At 36.5% G+C, this 7,267-nt stretch overlaps 1 non-coding gene across 1 annotated transcript; it reads right to left on the bottom strand.

Annotated features, from left to right (window-relative positions):
• Window positions 1–5,894: 5,894 nt before the first annotated feature.
• Window positions 5,895–6,001, bottom strand: LOC133833597 (small nucleolar RNA R71). The gene has a single exon (XR_009892969.1). It is a non-coding gene; the product is annotated as a small nucleolar RNA R71 (small nucleolar RNA).
• Window positions 6,002–7,267: the final 1,266 nt, after the last annotated feature.

Below are 7,267 nucleotides of genomic sequence, written 5' to 3' on the forward strand. Positions count from 1 at the left end.
ATTAGAAAACAGTAAAAACTTGAACAAAAACTCGAGAACAATGATGGCACAATAATGGAGAAATCAATCTTTCATTCACACTTCAGGTTCTGCTACAGTAAAATTTCCAACCCCCTTTCAGGTGGTCTTAGGGTCCATTTTATAGTAGGCTCTAATGGCCTTAGATACATAGTGGTCCAGGGGACCAAGTGGTACATACGTACTGTGTCAGAGGAGTGGCTTCAGAGGTTGTGGTCATACATCCCGTACAGAAGTAGGTGTCAGGAGGATGTCTCCACTACTTGTCGGTACCCATGTCTAACGCGTGGTGGCAGGCGTAGTGGTGCAGGGGGTAGTGGTGTCGGCTCTGACCTATGGCCGTACACGTACGGACCATAACTCCTATCCTTGCATACCCACTCCTGGCGTTCCCACTACTTGTCTGGTAGGGGTACTATATCCGTACTCTGACTTCTTTAGGTTTGTAGGCACATTCCATACTCATGCATGTACCGTGCCCCTTGTGAGTATTCTCACCTCCAAGGCCATGGGCACAGGACCATGGGCGAGGCCATGGGCGAGGCCATGGGCGAGGCCATGGACGAGGCCATGGACGAGGCCATGGACGAGGCCATGGTCCCGTGCCATGGGCGAGGCCATGGGCGAGGCCATGGACGAGGCCATGGGCGAGGCCATGGGCGAGGCCATGGACGCATCTCGCGAGGCCACTTGGGAGGTGTGGCCTAGGCATCTCGCGAGGCCCTTTGGGTGGCGTGGCCTAGGCATCTCGCGAGGCCCTTTGGGTGGTGTGGCCTCGGCATCTTGCGAGGCCACTTTGGTGGTGTGGCCGAGACCTTCTCGCGAGGCCACTTGGGAGGTGTGGCCTAGGCAACTCGCGAGGCCCTTTGGGTGGCGTGGCCTCGGCATCTCGCGAGGCCACTTTGGTGGTGTGGCCGAGACCTTCTCGCGAGGCCACTTGGGAGGTGTGGCCTAGGCAACTCGCGAGGCCCTTTGGGTGGCGTGGCCTCGGCATCTCGCGAGGCCACTTTGGTGGTGTGGCCGAGACCTTCTCGCGAGGCCACTTGGGAGGTTTGGCCTAGGCAACTCGCGAGGCCAAGCGAGGCCATGTTGCCTCGCGCCTAAGCATCTGAGCGGGGCCGTGCAAGGCTATGACATCTTAGCATCCACACCTTGTAAACTGCGTGTTTTCCCTTGAGGAGATTTTGAGCATCAACAATGAGATAATCAAAACCTATGGCTTATAATAAAATATTGACGAGCCTTGTGTTTACCAACTAAGGGCAAATCAAATAGTGGTATTCATGGTTCTTTATGTAGATGATATCTTACTCATTGGAAATAATGTTAAAAAATTATCAGATGCGAAGAATTGACTGAGCACTCAATTCCAGATGAAGGATTTGGGTGAAGCGAGTTATGTTCTAAGTATCCAGATCATTGGGGATAGAAAGAACAAACTCTTAGCTCTATCTCAAGCAGCTTACATTGATAAAGTGCTTGAAGGCTTCTCAATGAAAAGTTCCAAGAAAGGACATCTACCGTCCCACCATGGAATTCTTCTTTCAAAGAAGCAGTCTCCCCAGACTCCTGAAGAGGAAGATGCAATGAAAAAAGTTCCTTACACATGTACAGTTGGAAGTCTAATGTATGCTTTGTTGTGTACTAGACTAGATATCTGCTATGCAGTGGGAGTAGTGAGCAGGTATCAGTCAAACTCAGGATCGAAACATTGGATAGCAGTTAAGCATATCCTGAAATATTTAAGATGAACTAGGGATTATATGTTAGTCTACAAGGGTGGTGTTCTAAACCTTCTAGGCTACACCAATTCAGATTTCTAGACTGATGTCAATGACATGAAGTCTACTTCTAGAATGGTGTTTACTCTTGGGGGTAGAGCTATGATATGGAGAACCATAAAGCATTATGCAATCTCATATTCCACCATGGAGGCTGAGTACATAGCTGCATCTGAAACAGCTAAAGAAATAGTCTGGCTAAAAAAGTTCTATTAAGACATTGGTGTTATTCCAGATATGGATAAACCACTTGTGCTGTTTTGTGACAACACATGAGCGATAGCCAACTCGAAAGAACCTCGAAGTCATAAGAGGAGTAAGCGTATAGAAAGGAAGTATCACATAATTCGAGAATATGTGGGCAAGGGAGATGTGAAGGTTATGAAGATTGCATATGAAGATAATCTTGTGAATCTGTTTACAAAGGCACTGCCAGAAGCGACATTTGATAAGCATATCAAGGAAATGGGATTCGTAGAATGAAGACATTAGTTTCAATTAGTGCAATTGAGAGTTTGTTGGGGTTTTATGCCCTAATTCACTACTGATAACTCTACAAAACAGAGTTATTTTACCACTTTTTATGTGCTAATTGTTGCTTAATTCTTGAGTTTTTAATTGATTTATTAAGTTTTAAAGTAATTTTGAATTTATTAGGTTTATTTTAATTTTATAGATTTTTGTGTATTTTTATAGTTATATTATTGTAAAATATTATAGTTTAATTATTTAAAATTAATATTGTTAAGTTAGGAGTAAAAATATGCAATTTTGAGCTTAAATGTTTAAGTAAATTAAGTTTTAATTAATATTTTCATGTGACTTTTGGTTGTATATTTTATTATTGAAAATATTTAATTTTAATTTAATTTATGTTTGTTTTATAGGGAATTTGTTGTATTTTATTTGCTCTTGAAAAGCAAGAAAAATGAAGGAACTATGACAATTTTCAAGAAAGAAAGGAAGAAAATGGCAATTTTGAGAACAAGTGCTCCACAAGCCCAGAAGCTTCAGGCCCAAGCCCAGCTGTGGCCCACCTGCCTCTCCACCAGGCCCGAGTCCCAGCTTCCTTGATTCACGTTTCCTCTCTTGCCGCCACCTGTCTCCAACGTCAACCTCCAAAGCTCCAGCCATCCGTCCGTACCAGCTGCCTTCCCACAACAATATTATACTGATATGCAAGGAAACACATACATGACGAATCCCTCACCAGCTGCCTTCATTTGGGCCGCCCATCTCCTCTCAGGCCCACGGTTTCACCTAGCAGCAAAGCATTCTCTAGCTGCACCACAAAGCAGCCCACGGCCAAGCTTCTCTCCCAGGCCCGCCTGGCCCAATCACACTCCAAAGCCCAGCCAAACCCACCCTGCCACAGCCACAAAAAGACCAAAAATCATGTTTTTATTCCCAATGTTTTTCACTCAAATATCAATTCACTCTTCCCTATTTTTCTTACCTAAATAAACATTCCTAATTCATTTTTTCACTCTAGTTTTTCACTAATCTTCCATCCAACCAAACATTTCATCTTTCCAATAACCTTACACTTACTCTTTTTATCCTACCACTTCCCAACATAATTAAATTAATCAATTTATTTATTTTAATTTGATTAATTTAATCTCCATATTTTGCCTATAAATAGAGTCTTGTAAGACCATTTGGAGGGCTCTTCTTCATCTTTTCAACCTCTACTACACTTCATATTTCTCTCTCTTCTTTTCACTATTTTCTCTCTACCATTTTCATCTTTTGAAGAGCATGTCAAGTATGTTATTTTGTAATTTTTATTTCAATCTAGTTATGAGCTTCTAATCTTTTTCAAGATTATTAAGATGATGATGAAGAAAAATGTAACTAGATAGTATTTTTTAGTGTATGTTGATTTCCCATTTGTGCAACATTGTTTATGGATTTTTCTATCAAAGATATGCATTTTTCATCTATTATTGATTGTTAAAGAATATTACACTTAGTTCTTCATTATGCAAAAATATGATATTCTTTGATTAAATGTTTTTCATTAAATTGTTCACATCTAATTCTTAGAGCATAAGTATCATATTTTGCCTAAACATAATCTCTTTGATTTTTTGTAGTTTCATTAGGTTGTAACACAACTAATGCTTAGAAATTATATCTTATATAAGTGAAGAAAAATCCTACCTTTTTGAAAAAGTAACTTATGCTTGAATAGAAAATGTATTTTGAAAAAAAATATAGTGTGATTTATTTCAACTATATCTAAACTTGGGAATCAATATACTTATAAATATTATTGAACTTACATTTTGTGGATTCTAATATCTTAATAATCTTATTTTACATATCTCATTTGAAAACCATTTTTCTATTTAATCATTAATCTTTTTATTACTTGTCTTTTATTTTTCTAAAGCAAAATCTCATCAAATATTTGGAACTAGGTTAGAATCTTCTTGCTTTGTTTGAAATAGTTTCTTTTGATGTTAGTCAACTCCCATGGGTTCGACCTCGTACTTACATGAACATTATATTCCGAAACAATTCGTGCACTTGCGAGTATAATTATTAAAACACCCTCTTTTGGGCTCAACAAGTTTTTGGCGCCGTTGCCGGGGAGTTGCAAGAAAGAAACAATTTTTCTACAAGGTAAGTAACATTCTTCTACTAGTTATTTTATTTTTATTTGCACTATCATCTCAAAAAAAAAAAAAAGTAAAGTAAAAAATATATATATCTAAAAAAAATAAAAAAAAAGAGTAAAAATCGAAAAAGAAAAAAAAAGTTATACATATATTTATTTATATTGTTATATATTATATTATATATATTTCTTGATAGTTGATGGCATTTAGTGCCTCCTACATACTTATTAGTTGAGTGTATTTGTGCCTCCTAACCCTTTTTCTTTATCTTTTACTTTTTATGTTTTTTTTTAGTTGAGTGCATTTGTGCCTCCTACATACTTGATAGTTGAGTGCATTTTTTGCCTCCTACATACTTGAACAATCTATCTCCTCTAGTGATGGCATTAGTGCCTCCTAGCTTTTATTTTTGTTTATTATCTTAGTTGATGACATTAGTGCCTCCTAAGTTTTATATTTATTATTATCATTATTATTATTAGTGTTGGTTGATAGCATTAGTGCCTCCTTGCTTTTATTTTTTGTTGATCATTTAGTTGATGGCATTAGTGCCTCCTAATTTTTATATAACTATTTACTATTGCTATTGTCATTTTTTTCTCTCTTAATTATCGCATTTAGTTAGTTGTAATTTTATTGTTTAAGAAAATACTTGAAAAAAAAAACTAAAAAACAAAGCTTGTTCTTTCAACATAAGCAATTTTTGCTTAAAGGAAATTTGGCAAAGTTCCCATCCACGCTTATTAATTAACCTCGGGGAGTTGTTATTAAGTTGTGAGTAAGTGGAATCAAATAGGCCTGGGAACAAGTTAAACCAAAAATTAAAAAAATTAAAAAATCATAACAAAAAATATATATATATATATAAATATTATAATCTCTTCTTGTTATAAGTATGCTTTGTGGTTGCGGTTCTAACTGATCTTCTACATCAGAAATTTGTTTTCTTGTGATTGTTTGTGTTACTTGGTGAAATTTGTGACATTGTATGCATCATTGGCATCGTAATTCAAAAAATCGTTTGGTGAAAAAATTAGTGTCTTTACGTGAAATTGAAAGTGTTTTTGAAAATTTAAGCATAATGGAACAAGAACCTAATGTTGTGCAAGAAAAAACTCTTCTTGAATACTTTTCACCTATTTCATCTAATGCTCCGTTATGCATTGTTTTGCCCACTACTAATGCCACTCATTTTGAACTTAAACCATCAATCATTCAATTGTTACCATCATTTTATGGTTTAGAAAGAGAGGATCCATACATGCATGTAAAAGACTTTTTGGAAATTTGCTCAATCTTTCGTTTTCAAAATTTTTCCGATGAGTCTGTTAAACTTAGGTTGTTTCCTTTTTCTTTAAAAGATAGAGCCAAAGCTTGGTTAAACTCACTTCCAATTGGAACTATAACTACTTGGGATCAACTTTTTAATAAATTCCTTGCTAAATTTTTCCCCATGTCCAAAACTGATAGTTTAAGAAGAGAAATCTCCGAATTTTATCAAAAAGATAACGAAGAGTTTTATGAATGTTGGGAAAGATTTAAAGATTTATTATTAAAATGTCCCCACCATGGTTTTGAAAAATGGAGACTTGTAAAATATTTTTATGATGGTTTAACCCCTTCAAACCGAAAAATGATTCAATCTATGCATACCGGAAATTTTTTAAAATTGCAAGGGCAAGAGGCTTGGGATGCTCTTGAAGAATTGTCTGTTAATTCACAACAATGGAATTATTCTGAGCCCAGGTCTAGAGCCAACCCTTCACCGAAAAGAGAAGGAAAATATGAAATAAAAGAAGAAAGTGATTTAAGAACATCATTTGAAAAATTAGCAAGAAAAGTAGACGCCTTAGTAATAAGTCAATCTATGAATTCTCATGTGCAACCTAAAAAAGATGTTTGTTCTTTATGTGCTAGTTCATGTCATAATGCTCAATCATGTCCTTCTTTTATTGAAACATTTTCTGAAGAGGCTAATGCTTTACATTCATATGGAAAACCTTCTTCTGATAGCCCATTTTCCAACACATACAATCCAAATTGGAGAAACCATCATAATTTTTCCTGGAGACAAAACCAACCACAAATAAATCAAGGAAACTAATTCCACATGCCAAATCCAAATCATGCCCAACCAAGTCAACCTTACCCTCCACAAAGAAAAACTTCCTTAGAAGATACCTTGCAACAATTCATGCAAATCCACCCAACAAATCTTACAAAATCAGTCTCAATCCATTGCCAAACTCGAGACACAATTGGGTCAACTTGCTAATGTTGTAACCGAGAGAGAAAATGGAAGATTTCCTAGCCAACCCATCCCAAATCCTAAAGGTCAATATGAAATAGGAGCTCCTAGTAATAAAGAAGAAGATAAGTCTATTTCAACTCTTAAGTCTGGAAAACAAATTGTCAAACCCGATTACATACCTCAAGTTGAAAAAGACCAAAGCCAACTTCAAAGTTCCAACACAAATGACCTTTCAAAAGATGATGCTCAAATCCTTCCTTCTATCCCAAAAGCTTCTTTTCCACAAAGATTAATTCCACTCAAGAAAGGCAACCAATATAGTGACATCTTAGAAGTTTTCAAACAAGTAAGCATCAACATTCCTTTCTTAGATGCCATTAAACAAATTCCTGCTTATTCTAAATTCTTAAATGACCTTTGCACTGTTAAAAGAAACACAAATGTTCCAAAAAATGCATTTTTAACTGAACAAGTTAGCTCCATATATTCAATATAAAAGCCTTGTGAAATATAAAGATCCCGGTTGTCCAACAATTTTATGCATCATTGGCGATCATTTTATTAACAAAGCCTTACTTGATTTAGGAGCT

The sequence above is a fragment of the Humulus lupulus genome, chromosome 4, assembly GCF_963169125.1.
Source record: "Humulus lupulus chromosome 4, drHumLupu1.1, whole genome shotgun sequence".
Lineage (NCBI taxonomy): Eukaryota > Viridiplantae > Streptophyta > Magnoliopsida > Rosales > Cannabaceae > Humulus > Humulus lupulus.